Raw genomic sequence first — 20,435 nt, forward strand, 5'->3', positions numbered from 1 at the left:
ATGCAGCAAGAGCATTAGATGCATTAGAATATGACTTTTAAAAAAACAAAAATTAAATAAAGACAGTTGTAATCTTTTGGGGGAGGGTTTTTAATTGGACAGCCTCTGCTATTCAGATAGTATATAAATGTATAGCTTTTACAAACTTAGTAAATGATTCTGCCATAAAAGGGAGATTTTTTTTTTAAAAAATCATATATATGATAGGTGTGGTGCCATTAGACAACAAAAGAATTTTTTGAAAAGAGTGATGATTCAGCTCCATTTCAGCTTGAAACTAAAAATAAATGGGTTTCTGGAGATGATTTCAAAGAGCGTAAACAAGCTTAATAAGAAACATTAAAAATATTTAAATTTTAAGAAGCGGTCTTTAAACGTGTTATATGAAAGATGAAAATAAAAACTGATATGCTTCCAAAATTAATTTTAGGTAATATACAAGAATACATTATATTATGTATATAATTTGGGGGGATGAGGAGTTACAATTTTTAAAGAGGGAAATATTAAATATAGATGGCCCTCTTAAAAGAAATAGAGCTTCACTAAATGAAACCGAGCCCCTAGAATGGTTCATTGCAGACCATATAGCTGTGGTTCTGGCACTTTTCAAAATAATTTCATGAGCTCTTTCTTTTGAGCTTAACTTCTCAAATATATTTTAGTTTCAAATTTAACACTGGGCCAGAACCTGTTTCCTTGGTAACCAAATCGTATTTAAACATGCAATAACAGATATGCAAAAGAATGTCTTTAAAAAGGAAACAAATGTTTAATGAAAAATTTACAGTTCTTTTTCCTCTCATATAGAATCTGAACTGGTTTTAGATGGTTTTTAATGCGGTCTTCAAGCCTTAAAAATTAAGCCATGTTTCTAAACATATAGAGAAAGCTTGCACAGTGACAGCTTTTCTCTCCCTCCTTTGTGCTCAGTACTTTCAAAATTAAGGTTTTCTTTGCAGTATGCTCCAGAATGCAGGTCAAGGTTTGTGTACAGAGGTGTAGTTTCATTATCACAAGTTCACCAGCGCCACTGAAACAAAAGGTATTTCAGAAATTCTGAGAATCAGAAAATGCTTGTACTCTTGCCTTCCCTGATCCCTCCGTTGGTAACCTCAGTGCTGTCGGTAGAAAACGACCCACATCCAAGCCTACCCCTCCAATGACAAGTGCACCCTGAACCTTTGTGGAAATATCTCTATAGGTGTGTTAGGAAGATGGTGCTAAACCTGAAAACTCCCCGAGGTTTGCTTCAATGTGAAGAACATTGAGATTCAAAACCATCTGTGTAAATGGCTGCTTTATTCTAGCAGTTGAACTAATATTCTATTCCATAGCACTATCGTAGAATTGAACCTCTCTAATGGGCTGAAGGGTGGTGGTGGTTGTTGTCATGTTGTTTTGTGGCCAACTAAAATATTTTGCTTGGAGTCTTTCTCTGGTTCAATTATTTTGGAACGTGATTCATCTCATACTGATTTTGTTCTCCAGGCTTGCCATGAAATACCCTTCCTGCAACACCTTTTTTTTTTTTTTTTTTTTTTTTGGCTGTTGGGAGCCATTTTCCTTCTTGCCTGTGACTTTAAATGACTAAGTACATTTTGAATATAGTATCAATCAGAAGATTGTAAACTGAAGGGAAATATCAGAAACCTGATTCAATATTGCCTATTTTTTTTAGTACCAACAGCATTAACAGTTGCAATAGGATCAAGCTAATTGTCATTCGCTCTTGAGCAAATAATGAGCCAGGCATTTATAATTAAAACACTACTGCTAGTCAGAAAGCTTATAACTACAATGTCTTCTATTTTGATAGGCCAGTACAAAGTAATCATTTTGCACCTATTTGAATCTTAATTACAAGATTAGATGGATGCAATGCAATTGTTTTACCATTAAAATGAATGCCTGATAGATTCAACAGTGTATTTCTTCTTTATAGAATGTCGATTCTTTTGTTTGTGACTCAAGCATGGTTGCGTCATCTTGTAGATTTTCATACTTAATGGCGTTTTTTTGTGGCATTATTCACTTATGTTGCTCTTACTCTTGCCTAAAAGAATTTTAAACCCAATTCGAGGATCTAGAAAGCCAAATAAGATTGTTGGGAAGTGTATCGTACCATCGTCATTCTAATAAATAAACCAGTGAATAGAATAATAATTACTGTATATTACTTCGTTGTGTTTCACCTTAATACTTTGCCTTCATATTTCACAGCAATCTTGACAAGGCACAAAGCTTTCCTAAACTTACCCATTTACAATTATTATTGAATTTCCAAGATTAGCTGAAAATGCTTCTTGATGATTGTAGAGGATGGCACTTACCCCATCTCATTGTTTGAAAAGCTATCCTGAACCCATTTACACTTTTTGGCTCCGGTATTTTTACTGGGCAGGCCAGAGCAGGTGTGACAGCAAGACTGTGCAAACAATTGCACTGTTCTCACCAAAACAAAATGGGCAAATATGTGGTTTTCTGTTGGAATGATTTATAATATAAAATACTATAATATTTATAATACTATAATACCAAGATTGCATCTCTTGCCATAATACTAGAGTGGTATTGATCTACCTCATCCATTTCCATGGATCCCCCGGAGATGGACTGGGAATCAGACTATGACTTAGAGCCTCTTCACTGTTATGTGAGAAGAATCTAGAAAGAGATTTAGCACTTTCTCTTTAGTACTAGGTCATGCTAAGTCTTTAAGTTCCTGGTACCATGTGGTTCATTCTAACAGCTCCTTTCCAAGGGAAATGCTGTTCTTAACAGCTCTCTTGGTAAATAAACAGTCAACACATTTATTGAGCATCTACTACATGCCAGGCATATTCCAGAGGACGGGAGGGTGCTTGCAGGGAGGGGAATAAGCAAAAATATAGATGTAAATAAACAAGGCAAGTGCACAGAGGAAAATTAAAAATTTTTAAATGAAAGTGGGCCAGGCACAGTGGCTCATGCCTGTAACCCCAACACTTTGGGAAGCCAAGACGGGAGGATTGCTTGAGACCAGGAGTTTGAGACCAGCCTGGGCAACATAGCAAGACCCCATCTCCACAAAAAATTTTAAAAATTAACTGGACACGGTGGCTGGTGTGCACCTGTAGTCCTAGCTATGCCGGAGGCTGAGGTAGGAGTATTGCTTGAGCCCAGGAGTTCGAGGTTGCAGTGAGCTAGAATCATACTACTGCACTCCAGCCTGGGCAAAAAAGCAAGACTCTTTCTCTAAAAAAAAATTAAAATTAAAAAAAATAAAATAAGTGAGGGTTATGTGGTTCTAGGGAGGAGAGCCACTTTAGAATGGTTGATCAGAATGTTCTGAGGATGTAGCATTTAAGTGAAGATCGTGTGCTGAGAAGGATCTAGTCAGGTGAAGATCTGACGTGGGGCATTACCAGGAGAGGAGTGCTCATGCTCAGCCTTCAAACTTTCCTTTCTTTGTGTAAATGTTGCTATCTCAGAGCCAGGTCTGACAGTTTCAAGGGCTGAGGCTTAACTTAGGTAAGCTTCCCCTACAGTAAGAGGATGGCCCAGGTCCCTGTGACTGGTTTTAGCCAGTCAAACTCCCAGAGTCTGATACTCATGGGGTCATTGCCTTTGACCCCGTCACGACCCTGAAACTGCTTCAGAAGGTAGAGTACATTGCAGTGCTAGGTGGTGATGAAATTCTGGCACAGATTCAGTGTCAACCCAAGAAATGCACAGAAGAAAGACCTCTCAGAGTAGAGAAATTTCTGAGAAGCCTCTTGCTTTATTTTTCATAAGAATTCTGGAATTTAAACCAATGGCAAAACATTGAGATAGTCATTGAATTTTTTTCAAAGGCAAAATGGTGGCAGGGTTTGTCTCATCTCATCTCATCTGGCCAGTAGATTGTCTTAGTCCTAAAATGTCTCCCATCAGAGTGAAGTTTTTTTCAGGTTTTGCTAAAACGCTTCAGCTCTGCACACATCTTTGCCTGTTGGTGGCTTTCTAAAGAACTAGTGAGGTTTTTTTTCCTCTATTAGAGCAAGTCATTCTTTAAAAAATTCTTCTTAAGAACCAGAACTGTTTCATGCTTTTCAGGTTATTCTGTTGACAAAGGTCAGGGAACAAAGGGAGAAGTTTGCTATGCGAGTTAGAAACTATAAGGCTCTTTTGAGCCTTCTAAACATTTCAGAAGCACCTTCTAAAATTGATTCATTACTTAGCTGACTTTGCTTATCACAGTAGAGGCGGCCTGGCTGGCATGTTATACTTCGTTGGGTTTTGAGAGGCCCTGAAACATCCCACAACATGAAGACAAGCTTGTTCGGTTCCTTTGTAGTAGAGTGGGGAAGGGGGCTGGTGGTAAAGGGGCTCTCTGCCCATTAGTGGGGAAGGGGACTGCAACAATTCAGTTTACTTCTTTGAGCATTTGTTGAGCATCTGCTATGTGCCAAACACTGCTATAAGCCAAGCAGAATGAAATATGACATAGTCCCCCTATGAAACTGCAGTCCAGGTTCCCACACAAGGGTAGAGCATTGTATGGACAAGTACAATTGTGTATCCTCCCTGTTCCAGGAAGAAATAAATGGCGTGCTGTTCTCTTAATGGCCTTTTATACTGTTCGCTAGAGGCCATCCCTCAGTTTGGGGCATTTCAGCTGATGACAAGGACAGTTATTCACTTGGACTTTGTGTCTTGACCTCACCACCTTCCCGAGATGTCTTGGCTCCTAATAAGCCACCGTATGTCTGGCTGCCCTTCTTCAAGCTGGTCCGCCTGCATTGCCAGGTGACCTCAATAACGGCTGCCACTTTTGCATTCATGAGCAGATGTTAAGTTGAGAAGCCCTCAAATGCAAAAATTTGAATTTGTGATGTAGGCAAGATGTTTTTGCTTTTTTACCTTCCCTGGTTGACAGTGGGGGGTCTCCATGCTGGCTGTTCTGCAGAAGGCTTTCTGGGCAGCAGGTAAATCAGAGACCAGTTGCAAAATCAATTGTCTTTGTTAGGTGATCCCAGCATGCCACTGCCTTAGCCTAAATGTCTCATTGACCAGAAAATTGCTCTTTTGGTCTCATAACTCATTTTGCATTTTTTCCCCCTTAATGTTCTTCTTGCTTCTGCAGCAATTCCTGCTCAGGGTTCAAGACTGAACACTCCCTATGTTTGGCCTGTGGAGGGAGTTTGTTTTCTGGTGCTGTTTGGTTTGAAAATTGCCAGTGTAAATATTCTTTCTGTGCTCATGAAAAGCAGTGGAGGCTTTCATTATATGCTTTCTACAATAAAACAAACCTCTTCCTTACTCTGTGGTCATTGCTGCCAAATGGATATTTTGAAATTTCTTTTCCTCTTGCTTGCTAAAATCTCCCACCCTGTCTGAGGCCTTGCTCTAATTAAGGCCTAACAGTCCTGCCGACCTTCCCCAGCGCTGAGCATGACGTAGAGTCCCTGCCCTGAGGGCCTTACAAGCCAGTGAAGCCAGAAAACAAAAGCCACCAGCTGAGAGTGTGGTTAAATCCCAGAAGGGCAGTGCCCTTGTCATTTTTTTTTCCCTTTTCTCTTGTTTCTTGAACTGAGGAAGGGAAGAGAGGAACCTGGAGCAGGGAAAGGAAGGAACCACACCATGGAAAGATTCTCTGAAGTACTCAGGGTACTGGGGAACAGTGCGGAAGAGAATGGGGTGGTCATCTGGGAAACAAAATGGGGAGCTGGCTGTAGATAGAGAGGGCAGCATGGGGGTAGGGTGAGGATGCAGAAGATAAGAAAGAGGGAACAAAGGAAGCAGTCAGGAGGCAGCCAGGGGGATAAAAGGAGATGCCGCTCTGCTGCGCCATGGAGCTGGGGGAACAAGGTACCAGGGAGAAAGTGGGAAGGGGTTGCAACTAGAAAAAGAAGGCTCAGGAGAGACCTTAAATGCAGGTTGCAGGCCTACGGCATACAGACTGGGTGCTATGATGTACTCTCTGGCTTCGCTCATAATGTTGGCCTTGCTACTTAATGGCCCCACGTTGGCGATTGTGAAGCGCCTACAGATTGATGTCCTTAAAGGTGATTTATTTACTACAGAGTCATAAGAACTTTCCATTTCTTTTTTTTTTCTTTCTTTCTTTTCTTTCTTTTCTTTTTTTTTTGAAACGGAGTCTTGTTCTGTCGCCAGGCTGGAGTGCAGTGACACAATCTCAGGTCACTGCAACCTCCGCCTCTTGGGTTCAAGTGATTCTCCTGCCTCAGCCTCCTGAGTAGCTGGGACTACAGGCATGCACCACCATGCCCATCTAATTTTTGTATTTATTTTTTTTAGTACAGACGGGGTTTCACCATGTTGGCCACGATGGTCTCAATCTGTTGACCTCGTGATCCGCCCGCCTCAGCCTCCCAAAGTGCTGGGATTACAGGCGTGAGCCACCGTGCCCAGCCTGAACTTTCCATTTCTCTCCCAAGTCTCCTATTCTACATGCTGAGGATGCCAGAGGGTCCCCTTACCACCACTCCTCACCACCCCCTACCACCCTCCTCCCCATCACTGTACTAGATCTGAATTAAACATTAAATGAAATAAGCAGACTTTTTATTCATGCTATGTGATCAAGTGCTTTTGGTCATCTACAAAGCACAGACTGAAGACCTACCCAAAATACCTGCTGTACACTGCAGATTTTAGAAATTATTTTCCCCAAAGTCAGGTTGCCCACTGCAGGCATGCTAGTTTGCTCTGGGAGCCCCCAGAGCCTTCCTCTTCCTTCCTTCACCAGCCTATCCAGCCCCTAGTCTGGGTGCCTGTGGAGCCATCCTCAAAGGATATTCTGATTGTTTGAATCGCTTGGTCTCCAGGAGAACCACACCTGGCTGGCATACCAGCATTTAGCACTGCATCATCCCTGTACTTCCTGCTAAGCTCTTATGGGAATCTGAACTACACGTTTCTGTTGCCTTATTGATTTTAGACTCTATACTCTATCTTTGAGGGAATTGTGGCCCAGAGAAGATGGGACTTCTTAAGGTCTCTCGGAGAGTTAAGTGGTGGAATGAAACCATGCATGACTCCTAGACCAGTGCTCTTTCGACTAAAGCTGCCTTGAGGTCACAGGGAAAGCCCAAATTCTAAACCAGAGGCTGACAAACTTTTTCTGTAAAGAGCCAGACAGCAAATACTTTAGGCTTTATGGCATGGAAAAACAAATTTTCAACAAGTTGAGTTTAAAGATCTACTTGGTTTTTATTAGCAATTCGTGAATCAGGCAGCACGCTATCTATAACAAATAGGAAGGTATTCTGTTGGGCATGGCAGAACAATTGGTTTTTATAAGGTAGCTTAGGCAGGAACAAGGAAATAACATAATACAAAAAGCAGATTGGTTAACATCAGGTTACTGCAGGTAATTTTCCTTATAAAGGTTAAAGCAGAGGGGACTGCTTTATCATTCTGGCTAAAATTGGCCTATTATCTCTCTCCTAATTTCTCAAGTTGGATAAACAACTTCATTTCAGTTTGGTGATGTGGAACTTTAGCGTGAGTGACTCCATTTTGGTTTGGTCTCTTGGGGCTTAGTGCAGGAGCCAGTCTAAATCAATGGCCTTCTATACATTTAGTTTAACAGTGGGTCAAGACAAAACTGAAGATACTTCATAGGTATTTATATAACAAGTGACAAAGCAAATTTTCATAAATTTTGTATTGATGAAATTCAAAATACAATAATATATAATATTAAGTATAGTAATAATGATATACTATCATTCACAGATACAGAAATGAATGAATGTGACTGTGTCTCAAAACTTCACTTATAAACTCTAAAATCTGCATTTCATATAATTTTCACATCATGAAATACTGGCATACCTCAGATGTCACAGGTTCGGTTCCAGGCTACTTCAATAAAGCGAATGTTGCAATAAAGCAAGGTGCACAAACTTTTTAGTTTCCCAGTGCATATAAAAGTTGTGTTTGCATTATACTGTAGTCTATTAAGTGTGTAGTACCATTATGCCTTAAAAATGTATATACCTTAGTTTAAAAATAATTTGTTGCTAAAATATGCTACTGATGTCTGAGCCTTCAGCAAGTCATAATCTGTCTGCAGATGGAGGGTCTTGCCTGGATGTTGAAGGCTGCTGACTAATCAGTGTTGTGTTGCTGAAGGTTGGGGTGGCGATTTCTTAAAATAAAACAACAGTGAAGTTTACTGCATTTATTGACTTTCACAAAAGATTTCTCTTTAGTTTGTGGCACTGTTTGATAGCATTTTACCCACAGTAGAAATTTCTTTCAAAAGTAGAGTCAGTCTTCTCAAACTTTGTCCTTGCTTCATCAACTAAATTTATGTAATATCATATATCCTTTGTTGTCATTTCAACAAGGTTCACAGTGTCTTCACCTGGAATAGATTCCACCTCAAGAAACCAGTTTCTTTGCTCATCCATAAGAAGCAACTCCTCATCTGATCAAGTTTTATAATAAGATTGCAGAAATTCAGTCCCATCTTTAGGCTCCACTTCTAGTTCTTATGCTATTTCCACCACATCTGCAGTTACTTCCTCCACTGAAGTCTTGAATCTCTCAAAGTCATCCATGAGGGTTGGAACCAACATCTTCCAAACTCCTGGTAATGCTGATATTTTGACCTCCTTCCATTAATCATGAATGTTCTTAATGGCATCTAGAATGGTGAATCCTTTCCCAAAGGTTTTCAATTTGCTTTGCCCAGATCCATCAGAGCAATCACTGTCTATGGCAGTTATAGCCTTATGAAATATATTTTTAATAAGACTTGAAAGTCAAAATTATTCTTTGATCAGGACTAAAGAATGGATGTTGTGTTAGCAGGCATGAAAACAACATTTATCTCCTTGTACATGTCCATCACAGTTCTTGGGTGACCAGGTATATTGTCAATGAGCAGTAATATTTTGAAAGAAATCTTTTCTCTGAGCAGTAGGTCTCAACAGTGGGCTTAAAATATTCACTAAACTCGATCTGCCGTCGTCTAGTCATTGTTGTTCCATTAATAGAGTACAGGCAGAGTAGATTCAGCATAATTCTTAAAGGTCCTAGGATTTTCATAATGGTCAATGAGCACTGGCTTCAACTTAAAGTCACCAGCTTCATAAGCCCCTAATTGAAGTTTTGAAGCCAGGCATTGATTTCTCCTCTCTATTTATGAAAGTCCTAGGTGACATCTCCTTCCAATAGAAGGCTGTTTTGTCTACATAGGAAATCTGTTGTTTAATGTAGCCACCTTCATCAATTGTCTTAGCTAGATCTTCTGGATAACTTGCTGTAGCATCCACATCAGCACTTACTTCACTTTGCACTTTTATGTTATGGAGACAGCTTCTTTTTCACACTTCATGAACCAACCTCTGCTTGCTCCACATTTTTCTTCTGCAGCTTCCTTACCTCTCCTAGTCTTCCTAGAATTGAAGAGAGTTAGGGCCTCACTCTGGATTAGGCTTAGGCTAAAGGGAATGTTGTGGCTCATTTGATCCTGTATCCTGACCACTCATTCTTTCTCGAGATAAGCAATAAGGCTTTCTTATCATTTCCGTGTTCATTGGAGTATCCCTTTTAATTTCCTTCAGGAGCTTTTCCTTACAACTTGGCTAAATGCTTAGCACAAGAGGGCTAGCTTTTGGCCTGTCTTGACTTTCGACATACCTTCCTCATGAAGCTTAATCATTTCTAGCTTTTGATTTAAAGTGAGAAATGCTCAATTCTTCCTTTCACTTGAACACTTAGAGGCCATTGTAAGGTTAATTGGCCTAATTTCAGTATTGTTGTAGATGAGGAAATATGGAGGCCCAAGGAGAGGAAGAGAGGTAGGGAATGGCCAGTCAGTGGAACAGTCAGAACATAAACATTTATCAATAAAGTTCGCCATCTTATATGGGCGTGGTTCATGGCACCCCAAAGCAATTACAATAGTACCATCAAAGATCACTGATCACAGATCACTATAACACATATAATGATAATGGAAAAGTTTGAAATATTGTGAGAATTACTAAAATGTGACACTGAGACACAAAGTGAGCACATGCTATTAGGAAAATGGTGCCAGTCAGACTTGCTTGACTCAGGGTTGCCAGAAACTTTCAACCTGTAAAAAAAGACGCAGTATCTACAAACCCAATAAAGTGGAGTGCAATAAAATGAGCTATGTTTATATTCTCCTTTTGATTTTTTCCCAATAATTAAAAAATGTATAAACTATTCTTAGCTTGTAGGCCACACAAAAACAGGTATCAGGCCAGATGTGGCCCGAGGGACCAAATGGGTTTTGCAGGCCCATTTTCTAATTGGAAACCTGTAAACTGGGGCCCTATTGGCCAGATTCAGTCCACCTGTGTGTTTGTTTCACTTCTAACAATGTTTTTAGTTGAATGAGTCGCCAATATTTTTGTTTCTTGGTTTTAAAATGATATTACCTTTTTTTTTTCAAATTATAAAAGTAGTATATCCCTATTATGAGGTAATTTGGAGTGTTGAACATTTTGGCCTTTTATCTACGCATGGTGCATTTTTTAATTGTTGAGATAGTATTTTGTAGACAAACTATGTATCTTCTTGTCTACTTAACATCCTAGCAGAAGCATTTTATGTCATTTTAAATACTTTTATTAACATAACCTTTTAAAACTTTATGAAAATCTTAAACATATGTAGTAGAGGCTAGTTTAATGAACCCTCAGTTAGTTCTTTGACAATTATCAGCTGCTAGGCAATCTTGTTTCATGTAAATCTCCTTCTGTATTTTTTTTGCACTGTTCTTGTAACACTTCTATAAGTTTGAAATATTTTGAAATAAAAGTTTTAGAAATGTAGATTACTTTTAAAATATATTTTTTAAATGTGGATTACTAAAAAAGAAAAATAACCACAGTACTAGACCACACCAACAAAAACAATAATTCCTTAATAACATCAAAACATCATAGCATTCAAAAAATGAGAGGTCATCTTTTAAAAAACCAATTTATTTGTTCAAGGCTCAAATCCAAATAAAGTCCATACAGTGCAATTGACACTATTAAATTTCATTTAATTTATAGGTTTCTCTCCTCTCTTTTTTCCTTGCTATTGCTGTAAAATTTTGTTGAAGAAACTGTAGTTTCCTCCTATCTGAAATTTGGTGATTACCTCCCTTGGTGCTGTTCTGTGTGTTTCTCTATCTCAGAGATTTCCTGTAACTTGGGAGTTACATCTAGAGCCTTGATCAGATTTATATTCCTTTTTTTTTTTTAAGTAGTCAACATTTCATAGATTTTATATAAAAATCTTGATTTAGGCTCCCTTAGGAAGTGCTGCAGATCTAGCATTTCCACCTGGCAACAATTGGTCGGGGTTGGGTAGCCACCATCCCCATTCCCCACCTCCCAACCCCATTTAGGTGGGACTTGAATTCTCCTGCAGGCCAAAATTCATGCCACTTCCCATAAGCAGTTTCACACATTTATCTGCCTGGCTCCCACGGGCATGGGAAGTTGACACCCCTATTCTAAACATTGCCTCTTCAAGGGCTTTGGTAGATTTACTACCAAACACACACATCACACACAACAAGTAGCCTTTCAAAAATGTAGTAGAGATGAGAAAAAATGACTTGGAAAGAGACTTCCTTAAAGTGCTTGAAGGGAAAGAGATAAGCAGCCAAATTAGGGGAGGCCAAGTTATAGAATTTGGTGAGAACCCAGCTTGAGGGAAAGAGGAAAAAAAGTAAAACCACGAATTAAATTAACAGAGTGCTGCTAGTATGAGAGTTGGAATGAGTTAACAGATTCCTAACCAATAGTAGGAAACAAAGACAGCAAGCGGGTTTAAAAAAGATACTTTAGTCTTTTAATATATTATAATATTGAAACCTTAAAGAGAAGACGTTAGTAAGTGTTAAACTGGCCAAGAGTCCTAGTCAGAAGGTGCAAGCAGGCAGTTGTAGGATAACAGAAACCTGTGTGGAGATTAAATGAATGAGGTAGGAAAGCCTTCTAGAAAAGGCCCCTGGAAAAGGATAAGGAAGCATATTGTGGGAATAGTGAAGAACTGGTGGAAATTTAAGAATTTAAGAGAGGAGATAATCTTGAAAGTCTTGCTTTTTTTTTTTTTTTTTTTTTGCAAATGTATTGAAATGAGAAGTATTATAAAGATAGAGGAAACACATCATGTTTAGTGGTCTTGAAAATGATAAACTTTTACAGAAAAGAAAATAATTATGACAACTTGGGCCCTTCCTGGAAATTTCCAGATAGTTCCCCATACTCAGAAGAATGATTAAGAGAGAGAATCTGTGACTGGTTATGAGGAAGGATGGAAAATTTTGAAGAACGGGTTGATTATGTAATTTTTAGACTGTGTTGTTTAAAACTGTTGCTGTGATATTTTAGTTATTAATAACAATTTGGGGAAATCTAGCCACTTCTGGAGAAACATTTGGCTCTAATAAGAAAGAAATGCCACTGTTTGTGAATTCCCAAGTGGATGTAAAGACCCATTCACTTGCTAAGCCTCTTAGGAAACCCAGAGCCGGTTTTACCCTTAACAAGCTGTTGACAGAGTCTGGTCAAGGTACCACCTGGAACATGTTAACAATACAAAAAAGTGGATATGGAGTCAGACCTGTGTTTCAATCCCTTTATGTCACTCACCATGTGATCCTGGCAGATTACCCATGGAAAATTTCTAGGGTGTAAAGGTTGTTTTACACACAGTAGCTATGATTCTCACTGTTTGGATGGTAGGAACTTAGAACTCTGAATACTTAACTTCCAGTACTAACAGCAGCCACAACAGCCTGCAATCATAGCGCGCTTACATAATACCAGGTACTCTTGCAAATGCTTCATATGTATTATCTCATTTAGTTCTTAAAAAGCCCTACAAGGTAGGCACTAATATTAAAATTAGTCCCATTTTATAGATGAAGAAGCCACGGGAGTTGAGCTAACTTGCCTAAAGTGGCCTTGTAAGCAACAAAGCTGGGCTTTAAACCCAGGCAGGCTGAATCCAAAGCGGAATTGCCTTGCCCTACCACCTCCCACCTTCCAGTCACAGGGAAACACAGAGAGCAATACTGCATACTAGCACTTCCCAACCCTGGTTCCTAATCCATGTGCCTCAGTTTTCTTGGAGGTCTTTCAGTAATTTTCAGAGTTTCCAAAAGTTTCAGTGGAAACATACAAACATGCAATTATTAATAGACCACAAATTTTTTAGGTTGGAATCCACTATTAACAACAGGTTAGCTCAGGTTTTGAGAAAGCTCTGATTGGTAATTGCATATACAAAAACATTGCAGGTTTTTTGTTTTTGTTTTTTTTAAGTGGGAAGATGAATCATTACTTAATAAATGCAGTTTAGTTGAGTAGATCTTTCTGAACACATGGCGTATGGAGGAAGAATAAAGGGTGCTTGGCTTTGAGGAGGTTGGGAAATGCTAATATACATGTGTATGCATGTTGCCCAAACTGTCGGCCTTCAAAACTCTTCCTTTTATTTTTAAATAACATGATTATTTAATTTGACCTGGAGTCAATATATTTTTCCCTCATTATTTAAAATGTTTTGTTGGCTTTATATTTAATATTGGAGTCTTTTCATCAAGTGATCACATTCTTAAAACATGGTCAGGAACTGGGATGCAGAATTGCAAGTACTGTAGATTCCTGGCTGAAAACGTAAAGAATTGACTTTTTAATCCTTTTAAGCTGTGGCCTTGAATTTTTTTTTTTTTTAAGAAAACTTAAGAATAAGACTCTACTGTCAAAACACAGGGAACATGGACGATTTAAAAAAGAAACACCTGTCCATTATTCGTGCATTAGCTCCACATGGCCAGCTTGTGGCAGGCCCTCTCTGAATACTTTTTCAATGAGCAGCCCCTGGATCTTGGAAGAAAGATGCCAGCGGCCAGGGCCCTTCATTTAAAGAAGAAGACTGGGTCTTTTGCGTGAAATAGTTTCGGTGCCACGTTGGGAAAAATCTATCTAGGCCTCTCTTGACGGCCACGGAAAAAACACAGGTGACTCCTTATTCCTGAGAATTTGATGCAATTGAAACAGCGACTTTCTGCGAATCCAGTGTGCATAGTCTCGAACAGGAGCCCACGGACCCTTCTGCGGCCCGAGGCCTTGTTCTGACAGTCACCAGGCTCTGTGGCCCAGAGTCCTAACTGCGTTGTCCTTCGGCAGGTTCTGAATTGTGTCCTCCCTGAGGAGGCTGAGGCCGCTGCCTCCTTGGTGGGGGGCCCCGGCTGGCCACTGGGTCGGGCATGGGGCCTTACGGGGCCCTCACGGGTCCCGCCGCCGCCCTCCTGAGGCCTGGTCCTTGGCGCCGCAGTTACCCCAGCCCCGGGCCCGCGGGGCTGCGGGTCGGGCCGACCTCCTCCCGGACGGGCTGCGTCCTCTGCCCCGCGCCGGGGGCGGGCCGGGCCGGCAGAGCCGAGCCGCCGGCGTCCATTTTCTGGGCGGTGCTGTGCAGCGTTGCGGCCGGACTCACGGGTCCGGAAGCACCATGGACCCCCGGGGAAACGCGCCGGCGGCGAAGGAGCCGAGCCCCGTAAGTGCCCCTCGCAGGGTCTTCGCGGGGCCGGGGGCGGGGCGGGGCGAGGCGCGGCCTGCGGGCGCGGCGCCCGCGGCGCCGCCAGCCCGATCGCTCCTCGCTTCTGGAGGGAGCCGGGAAGCCGGGCTGGGGAAACCCTCGCAAGGGTTGAGCTCTGCAAACGCAGCAGAACCGAGCTGCCCGCGGGGAGGAAGCGCCCGCAGGTGCCCGGACTCCGGGGCCCGCGCCCGGAGCGGGGCGGGGCGGGGTGGGTTCGGCTGGAGAGTGCGGGCAGGTTGCGCCGCATCTCGTGGCCCAACTGCGCGGCTGTGCTAGAGGGCGGGGGCCGAGGAGGAATGCGCTCCCGGGGCTGGGGACGTGGTGGGCTCGAGTCCAGCGGGCTCGGGCACTGCTTTGACAGTCACACCTCCCGTCTCCTGGATTGGGAATTGGACCCTAGTCCTGACCCTACGGGAACTTGATGATTTCCTTGATGCAACACCAAGCCCCTGGAATTGAACGGGACGTGCAAAGGCAGGGCCCTGCCCCCAGGGGTTTGCAGTCTCAGCCGCCTACTTCTGCAGTAGTAAGGTCTGCTCTGTTGGTACAACATACAACACAACCGCCCGCCGTTAGCCACTTTTTTTATAGGGTACACCATAAATCACCTGAGATTTTAGTCTGTCCGCGGTTCCACTTTATAACTCCTGCACTGCGGTAGGTAAGTGCCTAATTCCATTCTGGACGTTGGCCCTAATTGAGTATCCCTTCTAAGGATCGATTATAGGTGATATGTGTTATGGTGCCTTATACATATTTTAAAGGTTAAAGACTTTTCTTCTGTGAAGCTCAACTACTTGGTCAGATTCTCATGGTTACAAAATGTGGAAGAGTTTTGTCCTGGTTTCAGAGAAGCAGCTAGTGAGTCGCTATATCTAAGTGTAGCGTTTTTCAAGAGTGGGGGACCCATTCTAAGATTGTGGGATCAGTTTAGCGGGTTGCTACTGGAAATCTTCTTAAAGATATAGAATATATAGTACAATACAGAGAAGAATAGAAAAAATAACGTGCATTGCACATAGTAAGGGTAAGCATTGTTTTATGAGACTTTTGGTTTTCAGTTTATATAATGTAAATTTTTAAAACAGTGGGTCACTGTCTGAAAAGTTTTTAAAACCCTGACTTACTGGTTAATAGCCCAGGCTTTGGAATCAATTGAATCTGGATTTGAGTCCTAATTGTCACATACACCAGCTGTGTGACCTTGAACAGGTTCCGTGGTCCATTAGAGTCTCCGTTTCTATAGCTGTAAAATGGGGGAATGTTCCCTACATCTGAAGGTTGTTATGAAGACAACACGAAACCACATATGTCAACCACTTTGTGGGTGTTTGACTTATGTGTTCAATATGTGCTAATTGCAGTTATTATTGTTGCTAAAAGATGAAATCCTAGCAGCTAGTCATGGGACACTGCACTTTTTTTTTCTTTTTAGATCTTGATGTGGAAGAAATGGAGGACTCAGAACCAAGGATTTCCAAGTGATTTCTTCCAAAGCACAGGAATCTCACTGTGTTAAAGCTGGTCTGTTCTAACTGAGGTAACTAAAGTCACGTCTCTCCTTAGTCTACATGAGATAGGAAATGGTCTTTCTGAGGGACTCCCAAAGGGTATATGATTCAAGACAGCAATCCACCAAGTTTTGGGGTTACAAAGTGACCATGACACTCAAGTGATATGTTACTGGGAGACCGGATGTGTGAAGCCCCCATAATGAAGGGGAACTAGGAGATCAAGGCTTTAGGACAGCTGGTTTCTTGTTCCAGTTCTGTCAGCAATTGTCGTGGGGTCTTTTACACGTCTCTTCACAGATCTCTAGTTTCCCTAGGCTGGAAGGATGCACTGACATTGCTGAGGCCCGGAGAGTTTAAATGACTCTTCAGGGTTACCCAGTGGGTTGGGGTCAAGGCAGGACTGGACCTTGGATCTTCGTTGCTCAGTCACATAGCCAGCTTCAGGGCCCTCTGTGAGGTGAGCGCTCTGCTAGGCACCGAGTATACAAATGTGAAGAGACCATCCCCGGGACACTTGCAGCTGTCGCAGACAAATATTGACGGCCCAGCACACTAAGCTCTACCTTGGAGCCATATACAAGGTCCCAGATGGTGACAATAACAACTACCATTTGTCGAGCATTTGTGTGCATGTGTACGCTAGGCAGTGTGTGAAGGGCTTTAAGCACAGTATTTTTTATTTACCCCTCACGATAGCCCTATGAGGTGAGGAAGAATAGGCGTAAAGGATTGAAATGTGAAAATAGAGACAGGTCATGGAGAGCTTTGCATCTCATACTGCATGTATGAAGTCCCTTCTGTGGGCACAGCTCTGTGCCAGGACTGCAAAGTGCCCGTCCTGGAGGAGCTTGCAGCCTGATTCCAGAGAGGCACAGTAGGATGGACGGTGCTTGCCATTCACCCCCACCTTCTTCCCCTGCTTCTCCAGCAGTTGCAGAGTGGGGTCCATCGCAGGGACAGACCAGAGTCATAGACACACCAAAATTCCTACCTCTAAATTCAATTTTTCTTTTTTCTCCACTTAAATCTATACTTCCACCTATCTATTAAAACTTATGCCCTCAATTTATAAATGATAGTAAGGCCTTCTCTGAATTCATTCATTTATTTTTCATCAACAAATGTTTATTGAGCTTCTACAAGGCACTTGGGTACTCAAGACCAGACAGATTTGTTTTTACAATCATATTAGTCATTTCCAGTCTCTTAGCAAAGAATTTGTTGTTCAACTGTTAGCAATTTTCTATTGTTAATATGCTAGAATGTCAGCTCCACGGATGTTGGAGATTGACCCATACGTAGAATTCCAAATGGATATATAGGAAAGCCATTTAAAAAGTCTTAATATCTTCAGAAAGGAATTTCACACTTCTCTTTAAAATTTTGATTTTGTCGTTCTCGTTACCTGCTTATAGAGGCCTTTTCATTTGTACATTTAACTCATAATCCAAGAAAAAGCAATTTGGCAAGGGGGCTTTGTTTGGTTTGAAATGTTCTCCTTTTTTTAGCTTTGTAGGCCACAGAAGACTGTGGGTATTCAAAAGTAAAGTAATTTAAGAAATATGTTTGTTTAATTTATAAGGTAGAAAATTAGAGATAGCTCTAAGAATTGCAGTAAGCCACAGAAATCAAATCGCAAGACTTGAATACTACCTGTAATAACTTAATCCCCAAATAAAACGAATGAGATGTTGAATGTGAACATGCTTTGTAAACTTGAAGGTGTTCTGTGAATGCTGTACAGCATACTACAAGTATGACTGTGCTAGAGAGAATGGAGAATTCAGCTGCCACAAAAATCTGGTCTCTTCGCTCTCAGACTCTGTTGAGGAAAGAAGATATGCAGAAATAACCATGTGATAAATGCAAAAAGAAGATATTTTGGTAATTTGAGGAGGAAGGGGTCCCTTTTATCCCTGGCAGTCAAGAGACTCTTGAGAAAAAGCATCTAAGCAAGTCCTTGAATGATGTGGCATTTCAATAAAAGAGATGGAGAGGAGGCATTTGAGATAGGAGGACTAGTAGGAGATGGAGAAACTTGGAGCATATGCAGGGAAAAGCATCAAGTCCAACTGAGTTAGAACTGGTCTATATACAGGCATCAAAACTGGAGAACATTCAGTGCCAAATGATAGTCTTGAATGCCAACTAGGAATTGTGAATGCATTAACCAATAGGTGTCATTAAAGGTACTTGAACAGGGGAGTGTTGTGGCTGTGCTTCAGGACCAGGCTCTTGTGAGTAGCTTGGGGGGAGATCGGGAGGAGAGGCAGGGCAGAAACTAGAGGCCAGAAAGCCAGTTAAGCTACTACAACCCACCAAGGAAAAAGAGGGGCAGGAAAGGCCTGAAATGGATGATAACAATGAAATGGGAAAGGAACAGATGCAAAGGGAAGAACTGACAGAATCTGATGTCTCAGTGAAGGAACAGCTAAAGCTGACACTGCGATTTCCAGAGCAGTGGTACCCATGGAGGAAACTCAGAAGGAGGTAAGGAGCTGCATTTTAGAGGTGCTGTGTTTGCAGTATTGAAGCATGCTGTCTCCCAGGCAGAAGGGGGCTTTGCGCTCCACAAGAAGGCCAGGGCTCATTTGGGAGTCTTTGGTTTATAAGAAAAAGTCAAGAGATGGGAAAAGAGATTTTTGAGAGAGAATATAGGGGAAAAATGGTTGAGGATGGAGCCTTTTGAGAAAAGAAAGGAAGATCTAGGGAAGCAGATAGAAGTCTGGCAAGATAGTAAGGAAGAACCATGGAGGAATGCAACTCCAGAAGCCAGCGGAAGGGGGTTCCTAATGGAGGGAGCCAGGCACGTCAGACCGTGGAAGGTGAGGGATGAGCTTAGGAAGACTGGTGGATTGACAAGTGCAAAGTTACATTGTTGGTGTTTTCCTTTTTAAGGTAATATGACGTGTATGATGAATATTAAGTGGTTTAATTTACACAAATTAAACCACTCAAATTTACACAAATCAAGAATCACTCTTAAATTTGTCCCTGGCAAGTCCCAAAACACATTTCTGATTATGAAAATTCAGGCTGTTAAATGTGGTTTTGATAGTAGTCATACACTGTATTCTGTTGTCAGCATACAAATTAAAGAATATCCCTTAATAGAATGAGTCCTTTAAAAACTACATTTCTGTTGACGCAAAAAGTTTCTAACAGTAATGTAATTCCATTGCCTTTTACCATATGGCTATTGTATGACATGTGCGTGTCTGCGCATTTTCACGTGCATATGAGCTTAGTACAATGGAATGAGGAGACTGGGGTCAGATAAATCTAGTTTCACAACCTAGCTGGGCCACTTTCCAGACTTGTGACTTTAGAAGAGTTTCTCTCTAAGCCTGACTTTTTCCATGCATAACTCATATAGGATTATTTGGAAGACTAATTAATACATAATTTGGTCAGGATTTCTATATACCATAGTAGGTAATTAATTAATATTGGTTCCCTTCCCCTCACAACCTTGTATAGATATGTAAATTTATATATTGTGCATCTACACATAAAGCCTTATCTTTAAGACTCATTTTAATTTTTAATTTTATCACAGAAAGCACACATCTCCTATTACCACTGATTTATTCTGGGTTAGTCCCAGTGATCATCAATTTAGTATGGACAAGAATCCACCTGGCGAACTTGTCAAAATGTAGATTCCCAGGTGGGGCAAGGGAATCTGCATTTTAAACAGCACTGTCATGGCTGGTGACGAAGATTAACAATTGCCAATTTCTGCGAAGCAGAGGAAGAGATAAACCTGAGATTTGAGATGCTAGTTTCAAATCCTGTTTCTACTAGAGATATGTCTATACTCAAAATTTTTATATCATTAATGTTAATGGATTATATGCACAATCAGACAAAAACAAATACGTTCCAGAGAGTATTGCACTCTCCCACCCCGCATCATCTCATTGCTCTCTGCTGTGTGATCACAGTACTGGGTAACATGCTGCCTGCAAACCAGTTTCTTTTTCTGGGGAATAAGTGATGACACCCTGTCCCCATGGCCAGAGTTTGCAAAACCATTGTAACTTGTTTGTTAGCAATATGTGACAACACTACAGTCATGCCATTAAAGTATTCTACATGACTCTGTCTTCTGGTGGATAAACATCTCTGTCATTGTATTATTTCCCTCAATCTCTGCATCTTAAAGTCACTTAATTTTTAGGCTAAAGTTCATATTCTTCATCTATCCCAACTCCATTTTATAGATGAAAAAATCATTTGGCCGGGCACAGTGGCTCATGCCTGTAATCCCAGCACTGTGGGAGGCCAAGGCTGATGGATGACCTGAGGTCAGGAGTTCGAGACCAGCCTGGCCAACGTGGCAAA

General features: G+C 41.2%; 1 protein-coding gene across 31 annotated transcripts in view; it reads left to right on the forward strand.

The window, feature by feature from the left end:
- Window positions 1–20,435, forward strand: part of ZBTB38 (zinc finger and BTB domain containing 38) — a 124,965-nt gene that overhangs the window by 63,637 nt on the left and 40,893 nt on the right. For 13 of the 31 annotated variants that reach the window (XM_054682279.2, XM_054682280.2, XM_054682277.2 and 10 more), the window contains one exon: window positions 16,010–16,114. The exons of 1 other annotated variant lie outside the window; for it this stretch is intronic. The gene's annotated coding sequence lies outside the window, so the exon portion shown is untranslated. Of the gene's footprint in view, window positions 1–8,342; window positions 8,588–14,063; window positions 14,533–14,575; window positions 15,236–16,009; window positions 16,115–20,435 lie in introns of those variants that run through there. 17 more of the 31 variants (XM_001160326.6, XM_054682282.2, XM_054682283.2 and 14 more) reach the window with 7 other exon arrangements.

Source organism: Pan troglodytes, chromosome 2 (assembly GCF_028858775.2).
Source record: "Pan troglodytes isolate AG18354 chromosome 2, NHGRI_mPanTro3-v2.0_pri, whole genome shotgun sequence".
NCBI lineage: Eukaryota > Metazoa > Chordata > Mammalia > Primates > Hominidae > Pan > Pan troglodytes.